This window comes from Grampus griseus (assembly GCF_964374135.1).
Source record: "Grampus griseus genome assembly, chromosome: X".
In the NCBI taxonomy this organism is placed as follows: Eukaryota; Metazoa; Chordata; class Mammalia; order Artiodactyla; family Delphinidae; genus Grampus; species Grampus griseus.
In genome coordinates this window covers 65,694,185-65,707,750 of record NC_138999.1, presented here as the reverse complement: position 1 = coordinate 65,707,750, position 13,566 = coordinate 65,694,185, and positions in this window count along the sequence as shown.

Here is a 13,566-nt window from a genome sequence, read left to right as displayed (position 1 = left end):
GAAGTTGAGTTATTTGTAGTGAGGTGGATGGACCTAGAGTCTGTCATACAGAGTGAAGTAAGTCCGAAAGAGAAAAACAAATACCATATGCTGACACTTATATATGGAATCTAAGAAAAAAAATTTCATGAAGAACCTAGGGGCAAGATGGGAATAAAGAGTGAGATTACTAGACAATGGACTTGAGGATATGGGGAGAGGGAAGGGGTAAGCTGTGACAAAGTGAGAGAGTGGCATGGACATATATATATACTACCAAACGTAAAATAGATAGCTAGTGGGAAGCAGCTGCATAGCACCGGGAGATCAGCTCGGTGCTCTGTGACCAACTAAATGTGTGGGATAAGGAGGGTGGGAGGGAGGGAGATGCAAGAGGGAAGACTTATGGGAACATATGGATATGTATAACTGATTCACTTTGTTATAAAGCAGAAACTAACACATCACTGTAAAGCAATTATACTCCAATAAAGGTGTAAAAAAATAAATAAATAAAAGGGGCAGTATGGAGCAAGAGCCTTAAAGTCATACAGACCTGGTTTGCCATCCCGGTTCTCCCACTTTGATTCATTCAAAAAATATTACTTGAGTGTCTACTATGTACTAGTTATTGTACTGAAACAGAGCAATATGATTGCTGCCCTCATGGAACCTATATTTTTTGGACAGTGATATAGACAGACACTGAATAAATCAATGAAAAAGAAAAAATCAGAGAATTCTATGAAGAAAATTATAATATGATAAGTTGATAAGAGTAACTGCATATCTACTGTAGATTGTATGATCAGGGAAGGCTTCTCTGAGGAGGTGACATTTGAACCTGAATGATGAGAAGGAGCTAGCCACGTGAAGACCTAGTGGAGAAGCATTCTAAGCAGAGAGAACAACAAAGGCAAAGGCCCTAAGACAAGAATGAGCTTAACATATTAAATAATGGAAAGAAGACCAATGTATCTGGAGTTCAGGTATGAAGGAGAGAGTAGTTAAGAGATGAGGTAGGGGAATAGATATGGGCTTGATCTTGGGGGCACTACCATGGTTAGGTGCTGGATTTCATAAAGACCTACTCATTATCTATGAGACTCATTATCTATGAAACAGAAACACATATCAATGGAACAGGATAGAAAGCTCAGAGATAAACCCATGCACATATGGTCACCTTATCTTTGATAAAGGAGGCAAGAATATACAGTGTAGAAAAGACAGCCTCTTCAATAAGTGTTGCTGGGAAAACTGGACAGGTACATGTAAAAGTATGAAATTAGAACACTCTCTAACACCATACACAAAAGTAAACTCAAAATGGATTAAAGACCCAAATGTAAGGCCAGACACTATCAAACTCTTAGAGGAAAACATAGGCAGAACACTCTATGACATAAGTCACAGCAAGATCCTTTTTGACCCACCTCCTAGAGAAGTGGAAATAAAAACAAAAATAAACAAATTGAACCTAATGAAACTTCAAAGCTTTTGCACAGCAAAGGAAACCATAGACAAGATGAAAAGACAACCCTCAGAATGGGAGAAAATATTTGCAAATGGAGCAACTGACAATGGATTAATCTCCAAAATTTACAAGCAGCTCATGTAGCTCAATATCAAAAAAACAAACAACCCAATCCAAAAATGGGCAGAAGACCTAAATAGACATTTCTCTAAAGAAAATATACAGATTGCCAACAAACACATGAAAGAATGCTCAACAACATTAATCATTAGAGAAATGCAAATCAAAACTACAATGAGATATCATCTCACCCTGGTCAGAATAGCCATCATCAAAAAATCTAGAAACAATAAATGCTGGAGAGGGTGTGGAGAAAAGGGAACCGTCTTGCACTGTTGGTGGGAATGTAAATTGATACAGCCACTATGGAGAACAGAATGGAGGCTCCTTAAAAGCTAACAATAGAACTACCATACAACCCAGCAATCCCACTACTGGGCATGTACACTGAGAAAACCATAACTGAAAAAGAGTCATATACTGTGCTTCCCTGGTGGCGCAGTGGTTGGCAGTCTGCGTGCCAATGCAGGTGACACTGGTTCGTGCCCTGGTCCAGGAGGATCCCACATGCCACGGAGTGGCTGGGCCCGTGAGCCGTGCCCGCTGCACCTGCACATCCAGAGCCTGTGCTCCACAATGGGAGAGGCCACAGCAGTGAGAGGCCCGCGTACCGCAAAAAAAAAGACTCATGTACCAGAATGTTCTTTGGAGCTCTATTTACAATAGCCAGGACATGGAAGCAACCTAAGTGTCCATCAACAGATGAATGGATAAAGAAGATGTGGCACATGTATACAATGGAATATTAGCCATAAAAAGAAATGAAGCTGAGTTATTTGTAGTGAGGTGGATGGACCTAGAGTCTGTCATACAGAGTGAAGTAAGTCCGAAAGAGAAAAACAAATACCATATGCTGACACTTATATATGGAATCTAAGAAAAAAAATTTCATGAAGAACCTAGGGGCAAGATGGGAGTAAAGAGTGAGACCTACTAGAGAATGGACTTGAGGATATGGGGATGGGGAAGGGTAAGCTGTGACAAAGTGAGAGAGTGGCATGGACATATATATACTACCAAGCGTAAAATAGATAGCTAGTGGGAAGCAGCTGCATAGCACAGGGAGATCATCTCGGTGCTCTGTGACCACCTAGATGGGTGGGATAGGGAGGGTGGGAGGGAGGGAGATGCAAGAGATATGGGAACATATGGATATGTATAACTGATTCACTGTTATAAAGCAGAAACTAACACACATTTGTAAAGCTATTATACGCCAGTAAAGATGTTTAAAAAAATAGAAAATGTAAGGTGCTGGAGGAATCATACTCATTGATTTTAGACTATGCTGCAAAGTTACAGTAATCAAACAGTATGATACTGTCACGAAAAAAACATATAGATCAATGGAACATTTTAGAAAGCCCAGAAATGAACCCACGCACTTATGGTCAATTAATCTGATGATGAAGGAGACAAGAATATACAATGGAGGAAAGACAATCCCTTTAAGAAGTGGTGCTGGGAAAACTGGACAGCTACAGGTAAAAGAATGAAATTAGAACATTCTCTAACACCATACACAAAAATAAACTCAAAATTGATTAAAGATATAAATGTAAGAGCAGATACTATAAAACTCCTAGAGGAAAACATAGGCAGAACACTCTTTGACATAAATCACACAATAGTTTTTTTTTTAAAAATCCATCTACTAGAGTAATGGAAACAGAAGCAAACAAGGTGGACCTTATTAGATTTAATAGCTTTTGCACAGCAAAGGAAACCATCAACAAGACACAAAGACAACCTATTGAATGAGAGAAATTATTTGCAAACAATGCAATTGACAAGGGCTTAATTTCCAAAATACACAAACAGCTTGTACAGCTTAATTAAAAAAAAAAACCAATCAAGAAATGGGCAGAATATCTAAACAGACATTTCTCCAAGAAGACATACAGATGGCCAACAAGCATATGAAAAGATGCTCAACATCATTAATTATTAGAGAAAAGCAAATCAAAACTATGATGAGGTGTCACCAGATATGTTTTTATACCTACAGAGTCATAGGATATTAAAATTAGAAGGGATTTGTTTACAGATGAAGAAGAAGATGCTCAAGGAAGATATACTATTGATCCAAGGTCACCCAGTGAATCAGTTAGAGAACCATGGAATTGTCATCCAACTGCCTTGCCCTACCAGATTGTCAAAGATGTGTCTTGCAGGTAAGGAAGTCTTGAAATATTCCATCTGTTTTTCTAACCACAGAAAAAGAATGTGATATTTGAGTTTGTTTCTTTTGTATCAAGACTTCTCTTGCCTCGAGCTCTGGTTGGGATGACCACTGTTCACTACTTCCCAATTGCAATGGTAGAAATCCAGTCTTGTTGTTCAGGTCTTCTTGCCTCTCTTCTGTCTGCCACCTTGCTCACTGGGTCCTGACTTCCTAACTTGGCATCACAGCACCTGGAAAACAGATCTGCCTCCTTTAGCCTGCATTACCAGTATCCTGGTTGATTTTCAGGGCTTGGGAATATTACCTCCTTATTATTCTATCACAATAGCTGGTGGTTTTCATGCATTTTCTCTCTTTCTCTTAGCTTAGGTTTCATTCCAAATTTACGTGAAAATTTTAAGTAATATATGGATTTAGAAGCTGGACCAGGATATTTTCCCTTATGTAATTGGGAAGGGAAGAGACCTATTCTCTGTCTAAGGGGAATTCTGTACTGGTGTGACATCATGTCTTGGAAGATTATCCAACAGCCACAGTGAACATTGATTAAGGTACCAGCAAAATAGGCCACCAAAATCATTTTTCTGAAACAATTTAAGATTTAATATTTTTTTCATTATTTATCATAATGAGAAAGTTTTTTGGACTTCCTTAATTTATTTTATGTTTTAGTATAGTTTTTATTGTGTCTTATATGTAAGACATGGGGAATATACAATAATTTTTAGGGCTTCTCAAGTTCTGGCCATGGATTTATGCAGGCTGTTTGCAAATAAGAATGGCAGGACAGCAACAACCTTGTTATTTTATTTGTAGAAATTTGGACTGAAGAGGACCTTTAAAAAACATTTAATTCAGCCACCATATGATACAGGTAGAAGAAGCAAGGCCCAGAGAGGGATTTATTAAGGCCACACATCCACTAAATGAAAGATCTGGGACTTCAAAAAGGAGGAAAAAGGTGGTTAATCTTTACACACACCCTTCTGTCCATCATTTGTTTTCCTCTCAAAGACAAATTTTACAAACATAGCTTCTGTCCATACTGCAGGAATGTTTTTTGCCTTTAGAGCTAGAATTGGAAAAAAAAGTACTGAGGTTTTCTCAGGTGGAGTTTTGTTGTTGGTATTGTTTTGTTTTAAGTATGTTTACAAAAACAAAGGAGTGGCCTCTTTTAGATTCTCTTCATAAGTAGCAGAGTGACTTCCTATATCATTCTAAGTCTACTCCAGGGAATAGAAATGTGATAAAAGAACAGAACCACAAAGGATTAATTCACAGATAAAAGAGAGTCAACTTTATAAGCTACCATTACTCTAAAGAGTACTTTCATTTTCCCTCCTCTTATACTCCCTATTTGACCTATCTGTGATATATCCTAAAGAGTCATGCAGTCATCTTGCTTGTGTATGTATGACTTAGAACAAAGGTAGAGGGGTACTCACAGGTGAAAGAAAGGAAATAATTATAATGGTCTATCAATGATGTACCCCAGAATCTGCAATGGAATTTTTCACATGCATTACATAATTCAATTCTCACAACCATCGTAAGTTACTATTATTACTCTTATAGTGCAGATGAGAAACTGAGGTTCAGAGAGATTCAGTAAATTGTCTTAGGTAACAAAGTTAAAAAATGGTAAAAATGGGATTTACTACCATGCCTGACTTGCTCCAAAGTCTGTGCTATTTCCATTATACCACTTGCCTCTCCCTGCTCAGGAGGGACTTTTTAATAGAATGAAGATCATTGTGATATCTGGAGGGCACATTATGGCAGAACCTTTCTAACCCCATAGTAGGACCTTATGATCTTGTAACATTAGAATTACTCTAGCTATGTCATCAGGATATAACTAAACATCTGTCCCCACACATGTCACCCACCCCTCCTTACCACCCACTTTTATCTCACATATTATCTCACATTTTATTGCACATATTATCTCATTAATCCTCATAGCAGCCCAGTGATTATTTCCATATTACTTCAGTATTGATCCTGTTTCTACTATTATCTATTATCTATGCATAAGCTTGTGAGAGAACAAGGGAGGCTATATCAAGTGCATTACAGTTCTAAGAACTAAAAACAACTCACACCCACCAAATTCACACTTCCACTTCTGCACTTTACAAACATGGATATTTGTTTCTGCTTCACTGGTACAGAAAATTTCACTTACTAATGGGACAGGTTGTTTTCATACCTCTGTGCTAAATAAAAGAGTCCTATTAGGCCAGAACAGCATTATGTTCACAATTTATTTTGTTTCTGTGGTTTCTTATGCTTCTGCAATTCAGTTTATTTCAAGTTTAGAGACTTACATGACCTGCTTTTCAAAATCTTTTTTCTTCTCCAGACTGAAGGGGAGGTAGGAAGGGTTTTTCCCCAAATATGTCTGGTGACAATTAAATGTAAAATCCCCATGGTAATGGGAGACTGGGGGAATTTTTTGGGGTAGGGTGAAAATATAAACTCTCTCAGGGAACATTTAGCTTCCTGTTAACAATCTGTGACACTACTGAAATTTTAGAATGGAGAACAACCAAAGAAGCCACTAACAGGAGGAGGCTGAATGGAAGGGCCAAAGTCAGAACATGTTCCTTCTCTCAGTCTCTGACCCTGCTCCTGTCTCTGTGTCTCTCTCTTTGGCTCTGGCTCTATTATTGACTATTTCTGGTTGGTTCATGCCCCCTGTGATACTAGTCTCTCTTCCCTTCAATCTAGACATATTTTTGGTTCCTCTCTCAGGAAAGGGTACAAGATTGGTGATTCACTCTTGAGTCTAAGCTCCCCTTCTCTGTCTGTGCCATGACTGTCTTCCCAGACACTACAGATAGAAACTGGGAATTCATTCAACTCCTATCACTATATTTCACCCATATCTAATCAGAAAGCAGGTGATTCTGTCTCCTTTAAATCTCCCAAATCTATCTCCAATCCATCTCCACTTACACTGTTGCCATTTTAACCCAGGCCACTGTCATCATTCCTCTTGATTATTGTAGAAGATGCCTTACTGGACTCCCGGCACCCCAGTCTTGTCTCCTGCAGTTCAACCCCATACTGTGTCTAACATTAACATTAATTATGGCTACTGCTTATTGAGATCTTCCATCTATTTACAAGCTAAGCACATATTATCTCATTAATCCTTATAGCAACTCAATGATTATTTCCATATTACAAATGAGAAAACGGAGACCCAGAGAGGTTAAATAAGTTGTGCCAAAGTCACAAAACTTGCATAGTGTAGAGGTGGTATATAAGAATTGGAACCCATGCTTGTCTCCATACTCCCTTACCTCTGTCATGGCACTTACTACACACACACTGAAATTCTGCTAACATGTCTTTCTGTTTAACTAGACTTTGCACTCCTTGATGGCAGGGACTATGTCATCTCTTAACCCTTTCTAACCTCTTCCCCACTGTGGCCTAAGTGGTTTTTCTTTGAAATATCTTGTCATTCTCCTGTCTAAAATCCTTTGTTGGTTCTCTATTGTATTAAGGCCAAACTTCTCACCATGGCTTGAAGGGCATTCCCGTGTCATTTAACATCACTTCATGCCATTCTTTTCCTCATTCACTACTGTTTCAATTATACTGAGAAGCTTTCAGTTTCTAGAACAAGCCAAGCTTTTCTCCTGACAAAAACATCTGCACACGTTGTTTCCTCTGTCTGGAATTATCTTCCTTCTTTTTCACATATCTGTCTCCTTTAACCTCAATTTGCAGGTCAGAGACATCTTCACTGCCACTATTATTTAGACCATCCTACATAGCATTACATACTCTCACACTCCGTCCAATTTCTCTTCGTAACATCAACACTTGTAATGTAGATGTTTGCTCAGTTTTTATTGACTATTTCGTTCACTGTGCTGTTAGCTCTATTAGTGCCATAAAAAGATCTATTCTGTTTATGACCATATAGCCAAGACTTAGCCTTGGCTATATGGTAAGCACCCAAAGAAAAGTGATATAATTGGATTCAATTGCATACAAAATAGTTTAAAGTCCTTATTTGGAATCATTAAGTAAAAATGCAAGCCCTGATATGTCAACTAATATATTGGGTAAGAGCTTATGGAAACACCCAAACGAACTTTTTGGCCAGCCCAATATTTCTACTGTTTTTTATTTCCCTCAAAAGTTGTCTCCTGATTTGGGCTATTATCATCAATATTTGCTGCACTTACCCATTACAACTCAGAAAAAACATGCCTTCAGAAGCCTGAGAAAAGAGCAAAATATTCAACTTAGAATCAGAGGTGGTCAGACATATCCTGTAAGTAGATACCAGCACAGCCCAACATCTCAGAGTACCATCAACACTATTATCTAGGCCTCAGGGAGAGGGTAGTCCTTGTGATCTGCTTCCAAAAGCTTCTCAACCCTTTATTTTTGTTGATTGTCATTCCGCAAATGAAATATATACCTGCCTCATCTCATCAGCGAATGGCTTCCTACCCACCTACGTGTGGGACTTGGAACAAGAGTGAGAGGTAACATCTGTAGTCCCCAGAGCTTAATTTTCCACATGGAAATTAAGCATAAAAGGAAAACTACTTGTGTATTTACTTTTTTCTTTGGCCTTTTAAGGGTTCTGGCTGCCTTGGAGGCCAACACTCAACCAACATATGTTTAATAAGCATCATACTATGAATTCTGTCCTAGGTTCTATGGAGAATATAGAATCATCTGCTATAATCTCTGTCCCTGAGAAACTTCTGGTCTGGCGGAAAAAATATTTTTTTTTAATTTCCAACATCACAACCAATGCATGACAAGAACTGAGGTGAATGGCATAGGTGATAAGAAATCCTCATGTTGGCACAGCATCATCTCTGTGAGGTAAGCAGGACAGATATCAGTAATACCCCTACCATATTGTTTAGCTTACAAAGAGATGCATTCAAGAACAACTCAGTACCCTGTCCAAAGTCACAGGGTTAAAATATGGTGAAACTAGGACCAGAAGTCAGGTTTGTACGCCTCTTACTTAACGCTCTTTCAACCATGTTGGGCTGCTTCTATTAAATTAGGAGAGATAGATCACCTCGAGCCAGAGAAGATGGCACTTGTGTCAAGCTATCTGCATTATTTTATTAGTCACTACAGGGACAGGGTTAGAGAGCAAACTGCTGATGGTGGCTGGGGAGGAGATAAAAGTTAACCTTACTTTGAATTATACACTATTGTATTTAAATCTAAATTGCCCTTCAAAGCTGTGGTCAAGTCCCATCTCTTCAAGAAAGGCTGAACTTGGTATTATCAATACCATTCATCTGGGATTTAGCAATTCATAATTTTATCCAGCAAAGGGACATTCTGCTTTATGTGTATTTGATATGTAAATTGATGAAGATAGTGTAGTGGGGTGGGAAATTTCAAGGAAGAATAATACGTGATTGTCATCCTCAAGAAGTTTATAGTCATTTAAGGAGTAAAAGACATAAGAATAACTAACCATAATGGATTTTTAAATGTGCCATGAAAGGGATAACAAAGAAATTTCTGTGAGAGTAGAAATGAATCCTGCACAGAAAAGGAGTCTTAGAGCTCATCCTGAAGGATAAGTTCACTTTTAATAAGCAGCTGGAGTGGGAAGGCTGTAGGAAAAAGGGATGAAAAAAGAGTTTCAGAGGTGAATGAAGAGCATTCAAAGTTCTCAAAGTATAAAAATGAATGACCCATAGAAAGGAAGAATAGGTGTTCTATAACAGCTGGAAAACAGGGTGAGATGGTGGGGAAGGTGGAATAGGAGGTTAGATTGGGAGAAGGTAGTGGAAGGGAAAAGCAACTTAAAAGTTAGATGCAGCTAGATCATGGAGGGTTTTATGGGGAATTATTGAAGGATTCTGTGAAGAGATGTGATATTACTATACTTGTGTTTTAGAAAGACCACTCTGGCAACAGTGTGGAAGGTGGATTGGGAGACCAGAGACAGGAAGTCCAAATTAGTTGTGGGTTTGTAGGGTGACCAACAGTCCAGGTTTGCCTAGGACTGAGGGTTTCCCAGTATGTAATATTTTCGGTGACAGTCCAGGACAAACAGAATAATTGATCATCCTACTATTCCAACAGTCAAGGAAGTTAAAAAAAAAAAAAAAAAAAAAGCTCTGACCTGGTATGGCATGAATATTAGAACTTCAAGTAAAAGTCAGATATGGAATTGACCAGTTTGGGAGACTGCTTGAGGAGTCAAAGATAACTTCATTTATAAAACATGTCAAATGTTATACAAGGATATCACAGTTTTGTACTGTACCAAAACCCTTTCAGATTAGCAGCTCACAGCATTCACTATTCCTGACACTCTGAGTCAAAAGTAAACTCTTCCTTATTCCAGAACTTTTCAAATTTGTACTCTCTGCCAAGCTTCATAAATTCCTGACTCTTCAGATGGTTTGCTTTCTCTAACATTAAAATCACTGAACTTCACTGCAAGTTGCACTATGCTAGCTTGCACCAGACACTCCCAGAGACCTTAAATTTCTAAATCTCTCCATTTCTCCTGGGCCAATCTGGCACCCGCCCTCATTTTACTTCCTCCCTTACGCAGACTACATTAAATGGTCAAATTAACTATTCTCACACAAGAACCATCAACTTCTTTGCTCATGATTTTTCTGCCGTACCAGCCTGGCAAGGTCTTAATCCCAGATCAAGTCCACAATCCATTTTCTTTTTTACTATCCAAACTGCTGAATGATCCTATTAAAAATACTAGTATATATTTGAAATGCTAAAACTAGAAGTGTATGATCTCCAGTCTAAGATTTTTTGCTCCAGCCTCTTTTTGCACATGCCTGATTAGTTTCTTCTCCTATTGACTATGCAGCACCTTCACAACTCTTCTAAAGTTTCTTCTCTCCTGTTCTCCCATCCCCCAACTTTCTCAGCAGAGAAACTTACCCCTTAAATCACAAGAAAATTGAGGTTATTGGGTGAGAAACAACTCAGTTTCATCCATTGTCCCCTCCCAACCCACACAATCTTATCTACAACTGCATCCTTCCCAACACAGCTGTCTTTCCTATTGCACAAGATGAATTCCCATGCTCTTAATCCCTTTTATCTTTCTCAGGATCTTCTTTCATTAGCTGTTCCCTTTCACTCCTAGATCATCATGTTGCCCTTCACTCTCAGCTAGATATTTGTCATCAAGTCTCTCCAACACCCAAAATAATAATTCTTTTGTCAATGCATCTTATTCTAGCTCTTTGTCATTTTCCTTCTCTTCTTAAATAAACGTCTCACAATAGTTTTTGACACTGACTGTTTTCTTTTCCTCATTTTATATACATTCTTTAATGCATTCCAAGGTGACATGCATACCTTTACAACATCACTGAAACTACTTTAATAAAGGTGACAAGTGACCATCACATTTCCAAATCAGGCAGGGATTCTCTGCCAGCTTGGACACAGTCTGATCGTTTCCATGTTTTTTAAATGCTCTCTTCTGTTGGCTTCTAAGCCACAACTCTTTCTTGAGTCTCCTCTTAACTATCTATCCATTCATACCGAGTCTCCTTTATGGTTTCTTTTATCTCTGCACATCCTTTAAATGTTTGTTTTCCTAAGGTCTGCATATTCTTTTCTTATTCAGTGCCCTCGTGCTAAGTAACATCACCCAGTTTCATGGCTTCTGTTACCACCCATATCCAGATGACTCTTATGTCTCAATGTCCAGGGTTGGCCTCCTCTCAGATATTAAATCTATATGTCTAACTTTCAGTGGAGATTTCCCATTTCAATGTCTCCCAGGCGTCGCAAAATAAAAATATTCAAAACTAAACTCATCATACTCCCTGATCTTTTACTTATCCACACCATCTATCCAATTACAAGAGCCAGAAGCCTTAAAATAATCCTAGATCCCTTCACTCTCATTCAATCAACCCAGTTTTCTCCCTCTCCCACTCTCTCTCCCTCCTCTCTCTCTGGATTATTAAAACACTCTTTAACTGATCTACCTGCTTTGAGGATTTCCCTCTTAAAATCTATTCTATACTCTGCTGCCAAAATGATATATCAAAAAGGCAAATCTGGGCTACCATGTCATCATAGGGATTGCTTTAACGATACACTCACTGCTATAGAATGTTTCCGTTTATATCTCTTTATTTCTAACTAAACTATGAGCATTTTTGAAGCCAAACAGCATGCCTTACTCATCTTTAAATCTCTAGAACCTAGCAGAATAATTAGCACATAATCACTTAGTAAATATTTTAACTGGGCAAATATTCTGCCTTATGACAACTCTTTTATTGTTTATCTGTTTATGAATCTCTCTACACTGGGCTGTGAGCTTTGTAAAGTCAGGGGTTATGCCCTAAATTTTGTTCCCTCCCTCTCTCTCTCTCTCTCTCTCTCTCTCTCTCACCCTAGAACAAGGCTAAATATATAGCACTATTAAAAAAATTGATGTTAACTGGCTCATGTGGGGATTAATCCTAAAGACTTAACCTCACTGGTGTTGCATAACCAACTCAGCTAAGCAGGACCACACAGAAAATACAACCCAGGCAAAATTATAACCTGTGAAAATACCATATCTTTAGTATATACTTGAGCTCCTAGCTCTATGACTGTGAACCACCCAGATAGAATGAGGGCTAAATTCCCAGTGCCTCCAATACCATCCTTAAAGAAGTAAATGCCTCTTGGTTTATCCAATGTTCAATGCTCTATCCAGGGTATACACTGCCTACATCAAAGGCCAGTACCTTCATAGAGATGCCTCTTCTTGAAATAGGGGTCTGTAATGGGAGCTAAACCCTAAAGGGAATGACTAGCACAGACTTCTAATCTAATAAGCAGAGCAGGAAAATCAGCTACCATGATCGAGCTAACAAGATTCACTTTCAGTGTGCAGCTTTAAGAATGTTCCTGATAATGAAGATTGGTATAAAATTATGACTAGGGCTTCCCTGGTGGCGCAAGTGGTTGAGAGTCCGCCTGCCGATGCAGGGGACACAGGTGCGTGACCCGGTCAGGGAAGATCCCACATGCTGCGGAGCGCCTAGGCCCGTGAGCCATGGCCGCTGAGCCTGCGCATCCGGAGCCTGTGCTCCACAACGGGAGAGGCCACAACAGTGAGAGGCCCGCGTACCGCAAAAGAAAAAAAAAAATTATGACTAAAACTTCATCAAACTCCTCTCTTCTGGATCCCATCTCAGAAGTAAATATTTTACTCCTCTCTCCAGATCCCATCTCAACTGTCATCTTTTCCTTGCATGGGGCAACCTATTCTGACTTCTTCCTTTTTTGTATTTGTACTGGACTTTTAGGCTACACTATAAGCATGTAGTCTCAATGAGGGAAGACTGTATCTTACACTTTTATATCCCTCATTTTGTTTAGCAGAGGGTTAGGCATGTAGTAGGATCTCAGTTCATACACATTGGTTTATAAAGGTAAGACTATGGAGAATAGGCACATATTAGCAGAGCCTTAGGCATTTTTATTTCTAATGTCTCTCCCAAAAGCTACTCTCCTGAACAACAGCAATAGTTTTTCACCCTTTGTTACTGAGGAAAATATGGTCAAGGCAAGGATAATAAGGTTGGAGTCTAACAAATCTAAAAACTCCAAAGCCTGTAATCCCAACCTTTTATTTTAAAGCCAGTAGGAATCCCATAAAGTTAAGTGAGAATTTTGTCATTAAACACTTGACTTTATGGAAATAACTAAATTTTGTCTCAGAGCACAAACGTATGTCATGTCACTAAATATGACTCATACTATGACTGAGTTCAAGAACATCATAGGTACCAATAATGTC